Below are 24,076 nucleotides of genomic sequence, written 5' to 3'. Positions count from 1 at the left end.
CATAATTAGCTCTGATCCTCACTGCTTTCTTCAAACAAACATTTCTTAGTATTTTATAGATATTGCTCAAATAATAATTATCATAGCTATATTTATTGTCCAATGTTGAAATCTCCATCATCATTGCCTCCTTCTTCACAGTCTCCTGATGTTCTAATCACATCCAATTAGTTGGTCACTGGACCAGACTCTTAATTCTACATCTCTATTTGATGGGACCTCCCTTCTACTTGACTGCCATTGCTACTTCCTTCAGACTTCCCAGTCTTGAGGGGGAACTCTGCCTCTGCCTTTTCTCATTTCTGGAGATCATCTAGATCCCCTTGAGACACTCTCTTCCAGATATCATTCCAACTCTAGTTCTGTCAGCACAGCTCTTACAACAGATGAGGGTCCTCTTGTCTCCCTCTTATGAGGATGCTTGAGATAAAACTGGGCCTTTTGTAGACAGTCCAGAATGGTTGCCTGGACTCATTCTCACTAATTTAATCACATTTGCATAGTCTCTTTTGCCAATCAAAATAGCACTTCTCCCAGTTCTGGAATTCAGATGTGGACACCTTTCAGAAGGCCACTATCCAATCTTCAGAATCTATCATGTTTTCGTGTATTTACAAGCTCCCTAAAACGTCATCAATTTTCATGAGTTAAGGGGATAAACATCTCATTAAGTAGATAAAAGTTCAAAACGCATATAAGAATTTGAATGAGTAAATCAATACAAAACAGAACACATTCTTGTGACCTTCAACTTAAAATCGATGGCATATTTGTGGTCCCATCTAAAACTTTGTACTCAAAAACTGCATAAGAGAGTAGGAGTGTGGTTTGGCAATCTTGGAAAAAATACTACCTAAACTATGATAAATTGCGTATGTTATGTATGCACATACATGTACATACTTCCATTTACATGTGCAATTTCTATTTATACATTCTTTACACATATGTGACACATATCTACCAGCTTCTCCAGTCTCTCTCTCTCTCTCTCTCTCTCTCTCTCTCTCTCTCTCTCTCTCACACACACACACACACACACACACACACACATACACACATACACACATTGAAAGTGCTCTCTGAACACTTTTCTTTGCTATCAGGATGCATGCAACTCGAAGGTGAATCTGAGTTTATTTATTTGTCTTGAGTCCTTTTTAAGCCTGACCTAGTTCTAAGAGACAGTATATTGTTTGAATGCATTTGTATTAACTAGGGCCAATGAGGAAAAAGCATCGAAATGAAATGGAAGCCAATTGACTACTTCTTCCTTAGTGTCCCAGGCCTTCACTGACTAGAAAAATGTGGCTCCCGTAGTTTTTCCTCTCAGCTGTGTTTCTGTTACAATTTTCCTTTACTTCACACACATTCTCTCAAACCTCCTGAGTCACCCAAAATGTGACCTGGCTTTGTGCCCATGCAGCCTCTGAGAGCCCTCCACTCCCCACCCTTGCCCCTCTCCTGCCCGCTCGCTCCTTTGCTCAAACCCTCCTCACAACCCATCTGCCAAGTGTCTCCCAGTCCCTGTGCCCATGTAATCAAATAGGTGCATCTGATTTTATTATCTACTTTCAGATAGTTCTGGAATTTTCAAATCTTCCAAGTATTATTGTAAAACTGTGAGTGATTCTTTACTGTAACAAATCTGTGATTATTATTATTCTCTAATTGTGTCCCTGGAAAACGGTGAGTTGTAGATGCTTTGACATAGCAAACCTTGTCAACCTTTTAATTTTACACCATTTCTCCCAACCAAGAGTCTCACATTCTTACTGGAGCAGTTATAACTAAAGGCTATTGAGAAAAGTTAGATTCGATAATTTGAGAATTGTAGTGTGAATGTGTGTATATGAGTATATGTGTGTGTATATGTGGTTGAATATGTGTGTGTGTGGTTGTCTGTGTGCGTAGTGTGTGTGTGTACGTGCAGACACACACCTCCATGCGCCTGTGGAAATCAGAGACAACTTTGTGAATTCTCCTCTTCTAGCTTGCTGAGGCAGATGGGTGTCTATGGCTGCAGTTTGTGCTAGCACAAGCCAGCTTGCAAGGTTCCAGGCTATCTCCTTTCTCTGCCTCCCAACTCGCCAGAGGAGTGCCGGGATTGCAGCTATGCACTATGACATCTGGAGTTTGACACAGATTCAGAGATCTAATTCTATCCATCAGTGTCTTTGTCTGCTCACCTATCTCCCCAGTCCCAACCTGCTGCCTTAGTTCCTGTATCTTGTGCTCCTTTAAAGTTTTATATGCTTTTAGGTTTCCACCACTGATTTCCACTTTGTCTTCCATTGTGTCTACTTAATAATTGCTTTATTTGGGAACATTATACCTGCTAACTTTCCCATGTCTTTCATAAAAACAAAATCCAACTTTATCAGTTCTGTTACTAACACCAGATATAGAGAAGGTGAAGGCGGGCTAAAACATGACTCAGCTACACTTATCTATATACAAGTATTGCATAAATGATGTAATAACAACTTGAGATTCCAAAACTCTCATTAGCTTAAAACATGACAACTAGTTAAAAAAAAATACATCTTATAAAACATCTCCTCCCCATTAGGAATTTTCTTAAATTCCCAAGAATTTAAGAAACCTTCAAATCTAACAATAGAGAATATAACATGGCAGTCCTTGATTCCAGCATAGATGGGGCACAGGCTCATGGCAGCATCCGACAGTAAATGTGGGATGCCTCTCATGTGCAGCTCAGCCAGAGACAGGACATCTTTCTCTTAAAGGCTACTTAGGAAGTATGTCATTTGGGGCTCTGCTGGCCATATGCAAACCCCTCAACTCTGCCACTGTAGTGTGAAGAAGCAGCAGCAGGCGACATGGAAAAGGGAGAGCATGGCAGAATGCCCAGCAGCAGCCGTGGCTGCTGACACTTAACCCCCGACCTGTGCAGACCAGTCCTATTGGAAAGATGCGGCTTTTGCTTTTCTCTCCCTTCTTGTTCAAGGAGAAGTTAAAGAAGAAAAGGGGGATAGGATTTATCAAATATTTTATTTTATAAACAATAAAATGAGCTTCTGAGTGGTCTGGGAGACTTGAATAACATTCATTAGCTTAGCAGGCAGTGGTGATGCTCGCCCTTAATCCCAGCACTCGGGAGGCAGAGGCAGTCAGATCTCTGATTTTGAGACCAGTCTGGTCTACAGGACTAGTTCCAGTACAAGCTCCAAAGCTACAGAGAAACCCTGACTGGAAAAATTAAATTCATTAACTTAGTTTGTGTGGAAATGATATAGCTGTCCATTTAAAACCAGGGGATACATCTCTACCATGCACCATGTCAACAAGCTTCCAGCCTTATCTGACTTTCTTTTCTCTCTTCTTAATTCTCCTCTCTCCCGTTCTCCCTCAATTCCTCCCTCCTTCCTTTTCTTTCCTCCTTCTCTCCTTCCCCCCTTCCTTTCTTCTTTTTTTTTCCTTTGGCAGTGTTTCCCTATGTAGTCCAGGCTGGCCTCAAATTTGCTGTCCTTCTGCCTCACTCTCCTCGGTGCTAAGACTACAGACTCAGGGCATCTCATATCAGCATGACAAAATACTGTCATCTCACAGGAATAAAAATGAAACCTGAGACTTAGAGACCTTAAGAACATAGCTAGAGTTTGACAGCAGGCAAATGGCCAGAGGAGGAGCTCTGCTTCTCAACATTTCTTCCGCCCCTCCTCCTCCTGCTGCCATCTCTCTACTTATCACCCCCTGCCTCGTGTACCTGTGAGAAGCCTTTACAGTCAAGTCCCCATAGGCTCTGTGCTGAAAAGTCAACCCTCAAATTCTCACCAGTCTTCGGATCTCCCTCCCCCTCCAACATCGCCACATCACCTGACTCGTCCATCCAGCCTAACTATAATTCTGCAACACAGAAACAGGGAGGGAGTCTTGACTTCACACACCCATGGCCAACCCTTCAGAGAAAGGCTGGGGAGTGTACATGTTTGGTCTCTGTTACGCAACAACATGAATCTGCAGACAGCCGTAACCACAACCACAGGGCCTGCTAAGCAGAGTCAATGGACTTCAAGCTTCTTCTCTATTGTGGGTCTCTTGGTAAAGTTCAGTGAATCAGACTATTGTCCAAAGCCTCTGAGAGCCAGAGCAGGTCCCCAGAAAACTAGATTGAATTTCCTTTCATTCACAGCCAAACTCTGATGCTCGTAGGAAGCTCACCAATATTGATTACATGAGGACCCACCCACTTCATTGGACTTGTTTTCCCGGAATCCCTGACCAGTCAGCTAGATGAAGGTGCATGCAGAGGAATAAAGAGACACTCAATGCGCACTTCTTCACTCATTAATGTTTTTCTTTATGAACCTTTGATAAGCTCTGTAACTAGACTCCATCCTTGAAAGAAAGAGCCATCAAAGTCTGACTGGCACTGAATGGCAAGGCAAGAAGAGGAGGAGACAGTTTTTAATCAGATATGTTCATGTTGCAGAATCAATTATTGCTCTTCATAAATTCTATTAATAAAAGCCACTACTACTGACCCATTTCCTCACAGAAATGGCTGTAATCTATACACTCTGATTTTTACCTTAGATTCTAGAATAAGGCACATAAAAATGTGTTAGCCTCAGATTGCTACTACTTAAAAAAACATGAGTTCTTTCACTGTCTTTTCTTTACCAAATGAGCCCCATTTTTTTAATCTGTCAAAGTAATTCGTGACTGTTAGATTAGAGAGAGATCACTAGTCTTTCAGGAAAAATAACTCCCGTTAGGTCCCAATAAAGCCTCTTTTGTCCAATCTTTATGATTTCCAATTGTTAAAAAAAAAACAAAACTGTAGTGTCCCTTGAGTGGGGCAGCTCATAATAAACACAACACTTGATGGTGATGAAGCCAGAGTGGACTCCAAAGAGGAGTTTGACACGTGCCTTTGTTTCCCCCTTCTCAGCAGAGGCCTGGGGAGAGTGTGAGCTTCTGTGGGCACTCCCGGAGTAACCCCAAGAGCAGAAGGAAGGAACACCATCACATGCCACATGACTGTGGCTTGTCGAGACCAGAGGCCCACCACAAAATGTTAAAAACTTGGTCAGTCATGGTAAATGGAGCAAGTTGGGCACAGAAAGACAATTACTGCCTTGTTCTCACTTAAGTGTGAAAGCTAAATTGTCAACTTCGGAATCCAGGAGCAGGACTCTGGTTACCAGGGAAAGATGGGGGCTAGCGGGTGAGACAGACAGGAAAGTCAACAGACCTAGAGGGGAAGTCAGACAAGAAAAGTCACTTCTAGCATTCCATAGCACAGTGAGGTAACTGTGGTTGGCATACTTAATTAACAATATTTCAATATCAATATCACTATTTCAAAATAATAGAGATGATTTTGAATGCTCATAACACAAAGAAATTATAGGTATTTGAGGTTGTAGATTATCCCAATTACACCAGTTACTCTGATCTAATCATCTTTTAAGGTTGACACATTGAAATGTCACTCCATATGCATGTAAATGTGCAAAATTATTACGTGAGAATTTAAAGATATCACAGTAAAAGAGCCATCAGTAAGGACACGTGACTGGGGGGTTTGGTCCTGCCTCAACTGAATGTGCCAGGCTTTACTAACTCCCCATGAGAGGCCTTACCCTTTCTCAGGAATGGTTTGGGGTGGGTTAGAGGAATTCAGGGGGGAGAGAAGGGGGAGGGAGAACTGTGGCTGCTATGTAAAGTGAATAAAAACATATAATATAAAAAAATTGTAACCACAAAAAAATAAATAAAAAGACAGGTGACTGGTCTGTTTTCTTTCTTTCTTTCTTTTGTTCTTTCTTCCTTCCTTCTTTCCTCCTTCCTCCCTTCCTTCTTCCTTCCTTTCTTTTTTGTTTTTTGTTTTGTTTTGTTTTTCAAGACCAGGTTTCTCTGTAGCTTTGGAACCTGTCCTGGAACTAGCTCTTATAGAACAGGCTGGCCTTGAACTCAACAGAGATCCACCTGCCTCTGCCCCTTGAATGCTGGGAATAAAGATGTGCGCTACCACCACCAGGCTAAGGGAATCGTTTTCTAAAAGTAAAAGAGCTTATTTTAAAATAATAACCAACAACTACCATTTACACACACACACACACACACACACACACACGAGGGGGGCCTGGGGAGGGAAGAGAGAGGGGAAGAGAGAGGGGAAGAGAGAGGGCTCTGAACACCTCCAGGTAAAATTCAAACTCCAATAAACACCTGAAGTAAGACTCCCAAGCTCTTCTGCCCTTTGCTTGTGGGGCAGCTTCCTGGTCTCCCCAGAAAGGTATGCAGCCTGCTCCCTGGGCTGACCCGCCCTCCACAGAAAAACTTGACAAGGCCTAGCAAATACACTCTCAAAGGCATTCTTTGGGGATTTGTGTGCAGGAATTTGGCAGCAGTGTCTTCCCCATAAGGTGTGGCACAAAGAACAAGTTCCTCAGCCAGAGGCACGGCATCATCTAGAGTTTCTTGAAAGGAGAAACTATTAAGTTGTATTTACCCTGAAATCCATATTTATATTGAAATGTCTATAGACTCCTTCTGGTACTGATAAGATTAAAGAAAAAAATTACAGTGGCAAGTGATGTTAGACTAACTCAGGTAAGGCATGGACATAACACTGGACACTTTGCATGAATATCCCCTGGATCCTCTTTCTTCACAGGCTTCCCTCTGTGAAATATTAGAGATACCACTGTCCTTCTGCAGGCCAGAGCAGTCACTGGAAAAAGCAAGGACTCAAGAGGAAGAACTTGATTCCAATTTCGTCTTTTTGGACTTTTATTTCTACTAGATTCAAGTTGAAGCTACCCCCGTCTATCTTGACATGTGGTCTGCTTATTTGTGCAATTTACTGCCCTGCTGACCTTGTCATGGGTGCTGAGGAGCCACATGTCGGGTGGGTGAATCATGGAACCTGCAGAGATGAGCTGTGCTACGTGCCATCCTGGGCCTTGTTGACTCAACAGGAGTCAGCTCTCACGGTCTGTGAATCACTTGTGAACCATGCATGACCCTCCTGGAGTTTGTAAACAAGGAAGACTGAGTGGGTCATCCACGGGGAGAGGCAAATGAAATAAATCAGCCACTTCCTATTCACCATAATGACCACCTGAAAAACAAGAAAGATACAGAGACAGCAGTTATATAAAATCCTCAGGACGGTAGCGCAGGGACTACGTCACAGTCACCTGTAGGCAGTCTATGATCATTGCTGACTGTTGCCGGAGCAGAAGAGACTCGTGAATAATGGTCTCCTGCCCTTCTCCCTCTCCAGCCCACTCCAGTGCAGAGCCTGTGAGCTCTGGCCTCTCAGCTTCCCCTCTAATCATTGTTCCTATTTCCCCAGAGGATACCCAGGGAGAAGGACTCCTGGATAAAGATCAGCTGCACACTGTGATCCCTACACCAGATAGGAGAGGAAACTGCAGTCTCTGAAAAGGCTGTCCATCAGATGACATCACAACTGAGAGGTGAGCACAAAGGAACACTATCCAAAACATGCTTGATTCCACACTCCCAGAGCATAAAGTCACTGTGACTACAAACCACCTATAGATATAATTGTGGTTACTTTTTAAGGACTATAGTTGTGTGATGCACAGATTATATAAACACCATCCACAAATATACCAAGCAGGGGTGTTAGTTTAAAAGAATAAATATATGAAAGAAACATACTAGATTAATTTGCATTACCCTCTATAGACCACATAGAAAATTAAATGAAAAAAGTGCTTAGAATATGAAACTCCAAAATATACATCTAAAAAAAGCATGCAGGACATGGAGTGGGGATTATTAACTTTACTCAAAAAAAAGTAAAGAAGTACTAAATATATAGTGAGATAAAAATATTTTATAAGTTAAAAAATATGTTGATAGTATTGTAAAAGAAGCAGCTAGCTTCCATCACAATTTATTTTCCCTTTATTCTATGATAACAGAATTGTGAATGAGCCCATGGCTGCCCCGCTGCAAAAGGCAGTTCTCAGGCCTTTTTAGTATGGTGTCCTAATGTAGCTGACTTCCCTCCCACAGAAGGTAAATTGAGACACTGCTTCCAGCATTTATCGAGAGCACTTTCCCTTCCCATTGGCCAAAATCTGGATGTTGCAACAGGACCGCTCTGCAGGTTTCTAGGCTATCAGAGGCCTTTACTACATCTATGTGATTTAAATGTGATTATAGTGCATAAGAATGTAAATTTGAATTGAGCTATATAATTAGTCTTGTTGTAGGGAGGCCGTTTGTTGGTTCCCGGCTGCTCAGCCCTGAAATAACCGCACAGAAACTACATTATTTAAACACTGCTTGGCCCGTTAGCTCTAGCTTCTTATTGGCTAACTCTTACATACTAATTTAACCCATTTCTATTAATCTGTGTACCACCACGTGGCTGTGGCTTACCAGGTAAAGTTTCAGCATCTGTCTCCAACAGAGCCACTTGACTTCTCTCTGACTCTACTTCCTTTCTCCCAGCATTCAGTTTATTTTTCCCTGCCTACCTAAGTTCTGCCCTATCAACAAGCCAAGGCAATTTTCATTATTAACCAGTGGTATTCACAGCATCCAGAGGGGACTCCCACATCAAAGTCTGACCATTTTACTGTGTTTAGGTTTTGCTTCACATAAAGCCTTTTTCTTTTTCTTTACAAAAGGCTGAGCTGGCTACAGCAATCCAACGTTGGTGAGAACATCTAGAGGGAGGCACCACACTTCAGGCAAGAGATGACACTACTCTGAAAGAGAGTGATGAGGAGACGAACATCAAAAGGGCCTTGAACGTGGAGAATAGTGCAGCACACAGAATGTAGTGGGTGATATATTTGCTTGTGAGTGCAGAGAGAGATGTATGAAGAAAGAGTTCTTGTGTTCTAGATCTATTCCAATAAACTGACACAGGCGGTGAGCCTGAGAAGTCTGGATCTGAGCTGTGAAAAGACTCTCCCTCTGATCTTCACGTGTAGTAATATGGACGGTGGCGGGGCTGCGTCCCCATCACCCCAGCCGCCTGCCCGGCTAGCTTTTGCCCCAAAATAATTACACAGACACTGTATTCATTTAAACACTGCTTGGCTCATTTCTACCTAGAATCTTCTAGGCTAACTCTCCCATCTGGACTAGCCCATTTCTCATCATCTGTATAGCGCCGGTCTTACCAGGAAGATTCTAGCCTAAGTCCATCCTGGGTCGGAGCTTCATAGCGTGCATCTTCCCTGGAGCGGGGAGCATGGCGTCTCTGCTGCGTCTGCTCCGGAGAGCAGAGCTGTCGAGTCTGACCTCACTTCCTCTTCCTTCCAGTGTTTTGTTCTGTTTACTCCTCCCACCTATCTCCTAACCAATGAGAGCCAAGTAGTTTCGTTTTATTTAACCAATGACCTTCCTCCATCATTTCCCCTTTTTCGGTTTAAACAAAAAAAAAAGGCTTTAACTTTAACATAGCAAGCAAAATTACATATAACAAAACAGTTATCAAGTAAAAGTTACATCAGAAACATTCATACATATAACAAAATTGACCGTAAATCTCTATCAATAAAGCAAAATCTATACTAATGCAAATTATTTATATCTATATCATATCCCCCCTTTAAATGTAAAAGAACATTTATAAACAATATTTTGGGAACATGGGCGCAGTTTTTTCTCTCCAAACTGCTTCCTGCTAAATGGGGGCGTCGTTAATTAGGTCTTTCATGGTATAACCTGTGTGCTAGTTTCATCTCAGTTGGCAGTTGAGCAAAGCAATTTTCTGAAGATGTTCACAGCAAACCTTCAGGAGGACGTGGTCCATCATACCAAATTGGAATAGAAGAAATGAACAGGGTCTCATCCTCTGTGAAAACAAAAGAAGACTCTCTCCAAAGCATCATATCCTTAGACCCAAATTCTGAAGTCATACCCTCATGATATCCGTTCTGGTTACACTTGGCAGCCCATATAATGAAATGTCTCTCTGTACTTAGCTCCTTCACAGTCAAAAATTTTAAAGAAAACACAATGTACATAATCCAGACTCTCTGTGAATTTTCCATTTTTACGTGGCTTATATTTCTTTATTTCTTTTAATCTTTTAACTATCTGTACTCTGTCTCTTTAAAGACTTTACCTTTTTTTTTAAACCATTAACTTTATTCTCTATATTCTTTTTCTTCTCTTTCCCAAGCCTACGTACATTCATCCAACAGTGTGACTCATTTAGTGGTCTGAATCTGTCCTATTGTGAATCTGCAATTTTTTACTATCCAGGAGCACTTTTGATTTGCGCCTTTAAATCACTAGGCACTTAAGAATCTAAGCTGTGACATTCCTAAGTTAACTTTTTGCTTTTTGAGCCTATATCTTTGACCTGTAGACCAGGCTGTCTTTGAACTCTCAGAGATCCGCCTGTCTCTGCCTCCCAGGCATTGGGATTAAAGGTGTGTGCTACTACACCTTGAACTCACAGAGATCTGTTCGTCTCTGCCTTCTAGGCACTGGGATTAAAGGCATGTGCTACCATGCCTTGAAGTCACAGAGTTCAATCTCCCTCTGCCTTCCAAGTGTTGGGATTAAAGGTGTGTACACACAATAACTCTCTTCCTTTTATTTTTACTTTAAGAACTTTAACTTTTAGCTTGCATATATTTTTAATACACTTTAAACCATTCAGAAATTTTCTCTGTCTTTGAATCTCTCTTTACTGTATATCTCTCTTTTTCTGACCACATGAGTCTTTAATTTACCAAGCAATCTCAGTAGGACTATAGGCGTGGCTTTGCCAGCTAGATCCAGTCCATTCCTTAGCTTTCCAGCCTCATGGCGGATATACAGGCTGCAGCCATGTTTATAGCCACACCTCTATGGGCCAGCGAGCTACAACAGACAACACTCAAATCCTCTCTCAGTAGCCGGCCCTCCTGCCTCAAACAGTCAGAGTTTGCCCTGGCAGGATGGCCCAGAAAGCCGGCATTTTAAAACAACACAGGTTTGTTCCTGCTGCTGAGTCAGGAAAATTTCAAAATGGAGGACGTACCATTTTGTGCTAGCTCTGGGGCTACCAGGTAGGAGCGGCACTCAGCACTTTAATTCTGAGACTGAGCGTGCAGCACAGAAATTCTTTTCATCCAAGTAACATCCAAATCTGACACGCAGAGCACTGCGCAGTCTGAAAACACGTCTCTGTATGGCGGCAGGAATCCGCCATGCTCTTCCGCCTGCCTAAGCCTGATTCGGCCGTCTGCCCAGGTGCAGGCGGGGAGTGCTGAGAGCCATCAGCACGGTCTCAGAGCACTCTCCTTCCGATCCCAAGTGGGAACACAACATAAAGCCAGAGTTTGCACTGGCGGCACAGCCCCAGGAAGCCACGCTTTGAAATGACACAGCGTTTTTTCTGCTGCTGTTGCCGAATCAGGAAATCTCTCTACAGCACGCCACCAACAAACAGCAAAAATCTGTGTTAAACTCTCTCTCCCTTATTTTTAAGCCTTCTCAGGTTTTTTAAGTGGGTTTAGTCCATCACGTGGGGCGCCATTTGTAGTAATATGGACGGCGGCAGGGCTGTGTCCCCATCACCCCAGCTGCCTGCCCGGCTAGCTTTTGCCCCAAAATAATTACACAGACACTGTATTCATTTAAACACTGCTTGGCTCATTTCTACCTAGAATCTTCTAGGCTAACTCTCCCATCTGGACTAGCCCATTTCTTATCATCTGTATAGCACCGGTCTTACCAGGAAGATTCTAGCCTAAGTCCATCCTGGGTCGGAGCTTCATAGCGTGCGTCTTCCCTGGAGCAGGTAGCATGGCGTCTCTCCTGCGTCTGCTCCGGAGAGCAGAGCTGTCGAGTCTGACCTCACTTCCTCTTCCTCCCAGTGTTTTGTTCTGTTTACTCCTCCCACCTATCTCCTAACCAATGAGAGCCAAGTAATTTCTTTTTATTTAACCAATGACCTTCCTCCATCATTCACGTTCTTTGGGAAAAAAGCATGAGATCCTCAGCCAGGATTTCTAAGCATCATGCCTTTCTCTGTGTCTCCAGGTTCACCTAAAACACAACAGAGCCGGGAACACACCAAAACCTCTCAGAGAATTTCTATGTAGCTTCTTGGTATCATCACAGAAAAAATTAAATGAACAAATATTAGCTTCTCATTTCTCTCCCCCAAATAATCTTTTGATTTTATAACTGCTGGTAACGTGTGATATAATCCTGAATTTTACTCTTTTGTATACATTGCATACACATTTCTTAAAGGTGAATTTCGGGTATGTAGTGCCATACAGAATACTTCACTTCCCTAAGAATCCTTCTCCACTTATTCATGCCTTAAGCTTCCTTCCCTAAGGCTTACAAACCACAGGTTTATCTTACCATTCCTATGATTACTATTCCTATAATTCTGCCTCCTCCCAAATGGTGGATTCACTCAACATGCAGACTTCCCAGATTGACCTTTTACACTTTGCAACATGATACAACTCATTTCTTTTGCTGAGTGTTAAAAACAAGAAATGTATGCTCATAGTAAGCTTTAACATTTAGACAAACACTTTTACTTACCAATAGCCATCACACATATGCATGTATGCACAGCAACATATATACACACATATCAGTCACTTAAGATTTACACTCAGCATTATTAATGTGCCAAACATAAGAAACACTGGATTCTGGAGCAAAAACCATTTCTAGTCTTCTCAAGCTATGTTTATAGTCTTAGGCCAATGGAATCAACAGGAGTGCACACTGATTCCACTTTAAACTTGTTTTGTTCTTAAAATAATATTTATGGAGTGAAAAGAGGGTGGGTATACAACTAAAAACAGGTAATCTATTTTTATTGTATTTTAATTGTGTATGTTTCTTTTTATGTACATGCACACATGTGCATGCAGGTACCCATGGAGACCAAAAGAGACTATTAGGATTGAGCCGTGAATGAGTGATCTTATACTGTTGAAAGTCGAAGCCTTGCTGTGGAAAAGGGGTCACATACATATTTTTTTAAGGAATGTATTGCAACTAGAGAGATGGGGAGGGGAGAGGAGGAAGTCTCTTACCTAAGGTAGGTAGCTGAGTGCTGGCAAGTAAATGTCGGGGGTGGGAGGAGATTGAAAAATAATTTACACTATCATAGTATCAAAAGGAAGATTGAATCAGACAAGAAACACCATCGGATGCTAAATCTAAAAAGAGATTTTGATGAAGACCAGAAACTTGGCATGGACTTAATGGGTCTTACCACACATGCTGCTAATTAATTTCAAGGTGAAAACAAAGCAATTATACAGGGTGAAAACTAAGCACCACTTTCACTGCCTTATTGACATCAGGAGAGAGGAGCAGACACATAGGATGCCTGGGGAAGGACACGGTGACCTCGGAGAAGCATCTGGTGTAGAACGCATACTTGACTCTAACTAAGAAAAAACAGAAGATCAATGAGGAATATTCGAGTAAAAAGGAGGACAGTGACAGTCTTCAAAATGTTATTGAGACAGAAGACAATTGAAGGTTATGGAAATATCTGAGCACAGATCGTGTCCTACATTGGAGGGAGAAATGCAACGAAGTAAGGGGTTGAGACCTTCAAAAGGCTAACAGCTTTGTGGCCCCAGTGCCTCTGTGTGATATTCCCTTCAATTGTAGGCTGGATTCTTATTATTCAGGAAGATATTGCTGCTTTTAGGAAATGTCTAGGGGCTAGTGGTGCATAAGAAAAGGACTGGGGTGGACAGTTTAATATTCATATAATGGTTAATGTGTGGTGAGGAAACAAACTAGCAAAGACAGAGTAAAATTGCAACAGTAGTTGAATCCAGTGGAAGGCTGAAAATGTGCTCTGAATACTCTTCATGTTAATTTTTAAGTATGAAATTATTGAAAGATCCAAAATCATAATTAAATAGTTTTTAATGAAGCTTGTGTTAGAAATAAGCAATTTCCAAGAGTTCCTTATCTCCTATAACTGCAACAACTCCTTCTAGGAAGACTTTAAACAGTGGTTAACCTGTGAGTGGTGACCCTTCTAGCAAACGTATATCTTAAAAAAATATTTACATTATAACTCATAAAAGTAGCAAAATTACAGTTATAAAGCAGCAATAAAATAATTTTATGATTGGAGGTTACCACACCATGAGGAACAGGATCAAAGGGCTGCAGTGTTAGGAAGATTGAGAACCACTGCTTCCTTATGATTTTGCATTTTTGTTTTTCGAGACAGGATTTCTCTGTGTAGCCCTGACTATCCTGAACCTTGCTCTGTAGACCATGCCAGCCTCGAACTCACAGAAACCTCCTGCCTCTGCCCCCAGAGCACTGGGATTAAAGGTGTGCGCCTCTACCACCCAGCAAGAGCCACTGCTTTAAAATACTCTCTCAAGACATTCCTGTCTTTCATAATTTCCCCAGCATCTTTCTTTCAAAATAAAAAACAGCTTTAGCATCACCTGGAGTTACACTTACAGTGATCATACCAAGAACTTAATGCAGAAACAGATTTCTACATCCAAGTTCAGGGAGTGTTTGAGTCATCGGTGTCCTGGCTCCTTCTGTCTCTGTGTCCTGCCATGTTTGTACATCTGTTTATCATCCTTGAAGGCTAAAAGTTCCAGGATTCTGGTCCTCCAAGCTTGTTTCTGAAGCACCAGCCATTACATCCACGTTCAGGAAAGCAAGTATCCATTGCTAAAAAGACTTAGCTAGGCTTTTGTTGTGCTGGAGTCCTGGGACCCCCAAGAAGACCACCACGGAGCCACACTTTCCAATGCAAAAGCAAGGTTTCATTTATAACAGGCGAGCACAGGTCCTCTGCCTCACAGTTTGGCACAGCAGATGGAGGGAAAAGGACCCCATCTACTATTGTAAGGGGTTTATAAAGACAAAAATTACAAAGCAGTCACAAGGTTATAGTTTCAAAATACAAAATTACGTATATCATAATTGGCTAAAGGTTAGCTAAAGCTTAGCTGTTAGTTCCTGATAGGCTATTATTATCTAAGGCAGATAGCAACAGCCCCTCGGTTATGTCCTCCAGACATCCGCTGACCCTTTGCTAACCTCAGGGGCTGTTTGAAATATTACCCAACTGATAAGGGAAGTTGGGTGGTCAACATTCTCTGTCTGACTCTGAGTTGGGAGAATAGGCTGTAGTCAGCAACTTTGTATTAACTTAGGTCCTCCGTTAACTAATACTTCCTCTAAAGAGGGGTCCCATGGTCTTCAACTTATCCTGGGAGCTGGAGTGCCAGCCTTCAGCTTTTCCGTGGCCTTCAACTTATCCTGGGGGCTGAGGTGCCAGCCTTCAGCTTTTCTGTGGCCTTCAACTTATCCTGGGGGCTGAGGTGTCGGCCTTTAGCTTTTCCAGCCTTTCACTTTCAACCCCAAACCTTTTCTTTCTTTTTTCTTTTTTTTGAGACAGGGTTTCTCTGTAGCTTTTTTGGTTCCTGTCCTGGAACTAGCTCTTGTAGACCAGGCTAGCCTCGAACTCACAGAGATCTGCCTGCCTCTGCCTCCCGAGTGCTGGGATTAAAGGCGTGCGCCACCACCGCCCGGCCTAACCCCAAACTTTCTACTTCCTTCTCATTGACCAGAATTTCACCTGACGATCACATCTAATTTCAATAGAAGATGGAAAATGAAACTGGGGATTGTGTCTCCTCTGCCGTCCGGCAGGATCACAAATTTACAGCCTGCCTGGGCTACAGAGCAAATTCACACCCAGCCTGGATAACTTAGCAACACCCTGTCTTAAAATATAATGTAGTGAAGGGAGGGCATGGTATATAGCTCAGTGGTAGAGCACTTAATAGCACGTTCAAGGCTCTCAGCTCAATTCCCAGTACACAGAAAGGAAGAAGTTTTAATATAAGGTTGGGAATTATCAATATCTAAACACCTATTGTTGTAGCATTTGTAGATGTTTTATTTATGGTACATTATTGTATTTTGTCTGCATTCATATCAATATTGTAGCTATAACAAATAGGTTTTGGATATGAAATACCTCTACTTATTTGTTGACAGAGGTTTCTGTCCTGCCCAGTCTCACAGCCGTTCAGTCCCAAAGAAACACACAGAAGTCTACATTAATTTTAAACTAGTTGGCCTATTGGCTCAGGCTTTCTTATTTACTAACTCTTACATCTTACACTAACTCATAATTCTTGTCTGTGTTAGCCACATGGCTTGGTACCTTTATCAGTAAGGCATTCTCGTCTTGCTTCCTCTGTGTCTGGGTGATGACTGAAGACTGAGCCTTTCATCTTCCCAGAATTCTCCTGTTCTGGTCAGCCCACTTATACTTGCTGCTTGGCTACTGGCCAATAAGCATTTTATTAAATCAATACAAGTGACAAATCTTTACAGGGTACAAGAACATTGTCCCGCCGGGCGATGGTGGCACATGTCTTTAATCCCAGCACTCGGGAGGCAGAGGCAGGCGGATCTCTGTGAGTTTGAGACCAGCCTGGTCTACAGAGCTAGTTCCGGGACAGGCTCCAAAGCCACAGAGAAACCCTGTCTCAAAAAAACCTAAAAAAAAAAAAAAAAGAACATTGTCCCACAGCACTCAGTTTTGAAGCTCTAATGCTGGCTCGCGGAGAATGGCACTATAATTAGTCATGAAGGCAGATGAAATCGTGTGTCATTCATAGCCATTGACAGCAGCCTCCTGACAATTCAGGTTGAGTACCATGAGCACTCCACACAGATGCCCTTCAGTTACAGAACGCCCTCGAGAAATTATTTCTCCAAAGTTTAATTTGGTTATAAAACATAGCTTTAATTTTGGTGCTGTTGAAATTTATTGATGATTACAGGTCATAGAATATGAAAGATATTAATCAACTGAAATTTTTAGCAACAATAAAATCTAGTGCCAGAGAGATGACAAAGACATCTGCCACTCAAGCCTGATGATCTGAGTTCAATCCCTGGAACCCAGGAAAAGAAAGAACCTGCTTGACAAGATTGTCATCAGGTCTTGTATGTGTGTGGTAGCATATGCACCTGTCCCAACACATTATCATAGCATTAATAACAGTAATAATGATAGACTATAAAAACCCTTTCCCACTTTTCAGCTCTGAACACTGAGAATTCCTTTATTTGGATACTAAAACAGTTAATATTAGATACATTTCTGATCTCATTTAATCATTAAATAAGGAAATAGCTTCATAAATAATTTCAATAAAAAAACTATGATTATTTTTTATGATCATGGGAGCAGGCAGCCAAGCATGTCAGGGTTCTGAAAAGTGTTTCATCTTTCAGGCATGCATTAGCCTGCAGAACTGAACTGTTCTTCAAAAAGCAGCAAGTCACTCTCTTTGTGTGTGAAAACATTAGCTGAAAGAGAAAGCTCATGCACAGAAAGAAACAGAAGGAACAAGCAGTCCTATAGTTTTATTTTAACAATATGTTAGACACTTTGTAGACAGAGGCATAAGAGTGCTAATCAAAGATCCCTGGCCTCACGAAGCCTTCAACCCCAGAGAGTTCTTGCTTGAGTTCTTTCATGTCATTAACTCCTAAAGCTTACACATCTGGTCACTATGTTTTTGCACTAACAATTAGTCCTTCACAAAAATTTCCACCTTAAATTTTAAATCTAAAAATACAAAGCCCAGAACCAATATCTTTAGTAGTTATGACTTTTATTAAAAAGTAAAGTTGCTAGTAAAAACTAATAAAAGTAGAATAACACTTCTGGTAAAATAAAATGTTCCTTGACAATTTATTTTATGATTTTAGAAAACTTTTTATTTAAAAACTTTTTTCATAAAATACATTTTCATCACGTTTTTCTTCTCCCCATACTCCTCCCAGGTTTTTCCCCACCTTCTTACCCACCCAATTTCATGTTCTCACTCCTTCTCAAAATAAAAAAAAAAAAAAAAAGTAAAACAACAAATAAACCCAAAAATGCTAAAGTGAAATTAAAAGCCTAGAGAATAAAAGCCACGGAGCACGTTCTGTGTTAACTAACTCCTCCTGCAGCCCTGGGTCATGGTTGCTATATTCAGTCACACTGCATCGGAGAAAACTGATTTCCCACTGCCAGCAGGTGTCAATTGCAAATAGCTTCTTGGCGTGGGGCCTTGTGTCTCCTTCGCCTTCTCAGAGCTGGGACCCCATCTGATGTGAGCTTCTGCAAGGTCCTGTGTGTGGTACCACAGTTCCTGTGAGTTCGTGCGTGTATGGTCCACTGTGTCCTGCAGGCACTGGTACCTTGTAGTCATCATCCACCGCCTCTGGTTCTTGTCACTTTCTTTTGTTATGCCTTCTCCCACATGGATCTCTGAGCCTTAAGGGGAGGGTTTTGATGAAGACATCCCATTAACAACCGAGTGCTTCAAAGTCTATAACTCTCTGCACATTGTCCAGATCTCTGTGTTAGTTTCCATCTCTTGAAAAACTTAAGCTATCTGCAGCACACTGAATGATGCATTGATCGATGGGTACACAGTGTGACATTAGGAGTCATTTTGTTTATAATAGTGCTATGCTTCTTTAGCTGAATAATAGCAATACAGTTTTTCCCCTAGGCCCCTCACCTACCTAGTCTCAAGTTCTTGGCCACTTTAGCAGTATCGGGTATGAGTTGCATCTCATGAAGTAGGCCTTAAATTCAATCTAAAGGTGCTTGGTTACTCCTATTCTCGTGCCGCTATTGCACCAGAGTGTCTTGCAGTAGATCACAAAGTTTGTAGATGGGTGACATTAATGGTTACCTTCCTCCTCCAGTAGTGTAGAGTACCTTCTAGTTTTGTGAATGGTAGTTAGTAGGGATGAATGGTAGTTAGTTAGTAGTAGTCGGGCTCCAGCTCGACTTCTGCATGTTTGATGACAAGTAAGTGAACTTTACCATCAAGTTATGGAGAGCAACCAATAGCCTTGGGGCTTGTAGTTTTATAAGTATATATAATAATGAACTATCCCAACTTGACCAATGCTTGCCTCACTGTATCAAGCAACTCTGAATTGCAAGGCAATCATCCGGCTATTTTTTTTTCTATTTGATGGAACAAACAACCAAGCTTAATTTGCTTCTAACTTGCCAGAGAGTTTGGCACTGTGGGATGTTTCAGCACAGCTGCCTAGCATATTGAAGAAAATGCTACCTCAAGTCAAAGGTGGGGCTCCAGGACAAGTAAACAAAAGCCATGCCAAGAAAGATGAACAAACCCTCTTTTGAAGATTGCCGCCAAGTGTCTCTAAGCCAAAAAAAGCATCTCACCCAGCCTTGCTTCATCTCCACCGTACCTCTTCCCTTCTTAATACCAAGGATGTCAATTACAGCCCAACAATTCTCCCTGAAGTTTCAAAAGGATATGAGGTCTACAGGTAGATAGTGAAGGGTGAGAATGATTACAATATATTGTATGCATGTATGAAATTATCAAAGAATTAATAGAATAAAATGGATTGTTTCTTAAAAGAGAAAGTAACCTTTAATCCCTAAAAATAAAAAGATTAAAGAATTGGCTAACTAAAATCAGAATGATGCTTCTTTGCTGTCAGGTTACTCTCTGATAGAGAGCAAGCAAAGACAGGGCATATATGGTGGCCTGTGGCATTGCTGGGAGTACAAACAATTCGGTTCACAGTGCATCTTCTTGTCTGGGAAAAAGGCAGAGGCGTCGCTTGCTGACGAGCCCAACTAGATTCTTTGATTGCTGCATCTGTCACTAGGGAGAGCCATCTAACCTGAAAGGTGAGATATCGAATCTTGGAAATGTGTTTGGTGATGCATTGCCGGCCTTTGAACAAAGGGGACTTTGAGTGGGTTCTGAATCACAGTTCCAAAGCATGAGGGGTATCATGTAGATCATTAGCCAAGTAGCAATACTTGCCCAGTAACAGTTCCTGCTGAGACAAGCTTTGAATGTTGTTTTCTTCTACAATACTGAAAAAAAAAACCATAAAAACAAACAAAACCAGGTGCCCAGGCATAACCAAAAACGGGACAAAGATGCTGTTTCTGAGATAAAAATGGGGTGCAAAACACATGAAATCTAAATTTTCCTAGATTTCTCCTTCCTTCAAAAATGTTGTGTTATACTATAATGAAGCCAACACTTCATTATAGTAAATTATTCACCTATAACATACAAGTTGAGTCTGTAATCTGCACACCTTTATGATTGCTAGTATTAAGTTTAAATACAATTTTTAAAATATTCCTTTTATTTTTTGAGATTATATGATGACATCATTTCTCTTTCTCCCTCCTTCCAAATCTTCCCATATACCACTCCTTGCTCCTTTTCAAATTCATGTCTTATTTTTCATTAATCTTTGCTACATACATGAATATGTATGTATATACATGAACACTTATTTATTTATTTTATTGAGCTCTCTATTTTTCTCTGCTCCCCTCCCTGCTTATCCCCTCCCCTTTAACCCTCTCTCATGGTCCCCATGCTCCCAATTTACATGCTGGAGAGGTTGTAGGGTAAAGGGAACATTCCTGCACTGCTGGTTGGAATGCAAACTGGTACAGCCCCTTTGGATATCAGTATGGCGATTTCTCAGAAAATTAGGAAACAACCTTCCTCAAGACCCAGTAATACTACTTTTGGGTATATATCCAAAGGATGCTCAATTGTGCCACAAGGACATGTGTTCAACTATGTTCATAGCAACATTTTTGTCAAAGCCAGAATCTGGAAACAACATAAATGCCCCTCAACTGAAGAATGGATAAGGAAAATGTGGTACATTTACACAATGGAGTACCACACAGCAGAAAAAAATAACAACAGCTTGAAATGGATAAAATCAGGCAAATGGATGGAACTTGAAAACATCATTTTGATGAGGTAACCCAGACCCAGAAAGACAATTATCATATGTACTCACTCCTAAGTGATTTTTCAACATAAAAGCAAAGAAAAACAGCCTACAAATCACAATCCCAGAGAACACAAACAACGATCAGGACCCTAAGAGAGACATACATGGATCTAATCTACATGGGAAGTAGAAAAAGTTTTAAAAACTTTTCAAAAATGTAGAGCTGGACATTCTATACAGAAAAACACATGACCATGTGCTTGGTCCTTAGAAATCCAAGTATCTCCAGGAAAAGGAGGTGTTGGTGGTTTAGAGAGACGGAGTGGGTTCAAATCTTTAAAACGACGAGAGGAATTTCTACAGCTTCCTTCTGATGAGCAAATTCATCGGGCAGGACGTGTCCGTGTGTAAAATTCCCCATGCATGTTTCACATTGAGACACTAGAGGGAAGCAAAGCAGGAAAAATAATAAAGACTCGCACATTGTGCTTCTGAAAGAAAATCATTGTTTTCATTCTAATGTATTCTGTCATTTTGTTGGGTGAAAGGAGATTAAATTATTTTTTTAAAAAAAGTTCGGATTTGATCCCCCCAAAACACCAAGTTCACTTTCCAAAAGCAGATGTACAGATGTGTCTCAGAAGAGGCCTTACCTCTGTTGGAGTTGAGAAAAACAGCAAAGCCCAAGTCAGGTTTGAGAAGGGCTTGAGTTACACAGACCTGTTATTCAAGGCTTATTCAACTCTGACTTCTTTCTCCTTTTAGTGCACCAATGTTTTCAGAAACCAAGGAAGAAGTGCACGACTCAGTGTATTCTCAGTCCTCATCTCCTCATCGAGGAAATGGAATGTGAGAGCTCTGTTATATGTAGTAGTAAGCTCTCTGGGAGTTCCTAGTGGCTAAATCTTCATCTGTTGTCTCTTCCTTCTCTTCACAGGAGCTGACGAAAAGGAAATGAGCAAACTTCAGGTGAGAGAGGGTTCCTCTTCTGCCAAGTTAGTGACTACATTCAAACATGTTTTACAGGTGGAAAACTTAAGGATTAGTTTGACTCACTAATGGTGAATGGAGACCCGAACTTGAACCTGTAATGGGCTTTATCAACTAATCTTCAAACCAAGGGTTTTTGTTTGTTTGTTTGTTTGTTTGTGCTTTGTCAGGACAGGGTTTCTCTGTGTATTCCTGCTGTCCTAGAATTTGCTCTGGAGACCAAGTTGGTCTCCAACTCACTGAGATCTGACTGCCTCTGCCTCCCAAGTGTTGGAATTAAAGGCACGCACCACTAACACCTGGTTCTAAGGGGTTATTCTTATTGAGGGAGAAAAACCCACCATGTCTCAGCAATTTGTTAGACAAATTTGGTGAGGCATATTTGAGTTTAAGACATATAAAATTCATGTATATGTTATGTTTTTTCTGTTTGTGTCTTTGTTTTGGTTTGGTTTTTGAGGCAGGGTTTCTCTGTGTAGCCCTACCTGTCCTAGAACTTGCTATATAGACCAGGCCTCAAACTCACAGAGATCTACTTCCCTGTGTCTCCTGAGTGAGAAAATTCAAGATGTACACCATCATGCCCAACATGTAATGGTTTTAAAGACAGTTTTAAAACAGGAAAAACAATGTGATTGATGCTGCTTTGCTTATGATGTCTTTGTAAAGTCAAAATTTGTATGTCAAAAGATCTGTAAATGTTTATTTGTAAGAATAGTGAGAATACTTGAGTGTAACTTAGTTCTTAGTCTTTTCTGAAATTTTAACAACTGAGATTTTACAAATTCAGGCTCAAATTTAATGATGCTTAATTGCCTAAATTTTTTCACTTTAGTAATAGACCCTGAAAAAATAATTTTGAGTGGTAGAATAACTGAAAATATTATACTTGTGTTTTATTTATTTATGAGTTTCAAAATGGAACAGTTTCCACAAGTCCTAAGGTCTGTAAGAATTACAACATTAATAGTAATAAAATGATTGTAGCCCTTTTTTTTCTATCGTTGGGTTTTGAAATTGGCATACTCAACTAAGAATTACAGAATACAGCAATCCCATGCCCTACAGATATTTTCCTAAGCAGAGATGGAGAGTCTGTTTTATGCTACACATTTACAATGTGTGGAGTGGTTTCTACAATGTCAGTTCCATGGGAGAAACAGTTTTCTTTCCCTTGCTAGTACCGTGCCTCTTGGTGTGGGATACAGTCGAGCACAGAAAGCTTGATGAACAGAAAATGAAAAATACATCCTCAGTCTGAAAATATATTTCCAGTAAAAGCTGCATTAAAGCAACAAGAGAATCTGAGTGGCATTAATTCTGAATTTTCTGACTCAGTGAAAGGCCACCTGGAGCGAGCTATGCAGAGGACTTTGAAAAATGAAGAAGCACATGTAAGCCAGAGGAGCCACTGAAGTATTAAACATGGAAATACTATTAGCATTACCCCGGTTTACAAATGGCTGAACTAATTTATTTTAGTTTCTAGGAGAGGAGCAAGGTTTGGGTTGGCTATGGAAACAAAGACAGTGAGAGACTGGTCTTTGTTCTCACTACAGTCACGGGCAGAGATCACAGTCCATAAGTAGAATTAGGAAACATACAGTTCCATGACCTGCACTGCACGCCTTTGGGATTGACCTTTCAGAAAATGAAGAAGCAACAAACACACACAGAAAAGCTGGGGTTGCATGGACAATGTGTCCGGATGGTGAGCTTTCCCAGCACCCCAGAAACATAGCATATTTTTACACGTAGCTGATAGAGGAGGCAGATTAACCATCTCATCTTGTAGAGGGTTCTGTGCAGGAGCAGTCGCACATTGCAGCAATCTGGGAGGAGGAAACTGTGGTCAGTACACACTGCCAGCATCTGTGGAACCAAGGGAAGGCCTTGCTATCCCCAGGGATGTGAGGCACTGTGTCTTTGACATGGCTATACTAAAGTCCACAGCACACATTCTTTCAGGACTTCACCTGCTCCCCATCACACCATTTTTATTAGATTGGCAGAAGCAATCTAATATTCCCAATCTAATCACCCCAACATGAGAATTTCTAAAATGGAAACGAAGTACACAATGTCAAACATTCCTCATCTCCGTGCATCTCTGAGGGTCTTGACATTAATCAGCTTCTGATTCAGCTACAATGGGGTAAGTCCCACCCTTCTTCATTCTAACTGGTTGATACCAATCTACTAGTCTATGCCCTGATTGGTGAGTTGCAATATTTACCTGTTGCCTCTCTGTCCCATCAGTTCAGATTCATATCTTTTCATCAAATGAAAGTTTGACACCCACGTTTTC

Source organism: Microtus pennsylvanicus, chromosome 15, assembly GCF_037038515.1.
Source record: "Microtus pennsylvanicus isolate mMicPen1 chromosome 15, mMicPen1.hap1, whole genome shotgun sequence".
Taxonomy (NCBI): Eukaryota; Metazoa; Chordata; class Mammalia; order Rodentia; family Cricetidae; genus Microtus; species Microtus pennsylvanicus.
This window is presented reverse-complemented; position numbering follows the sequence as displayed.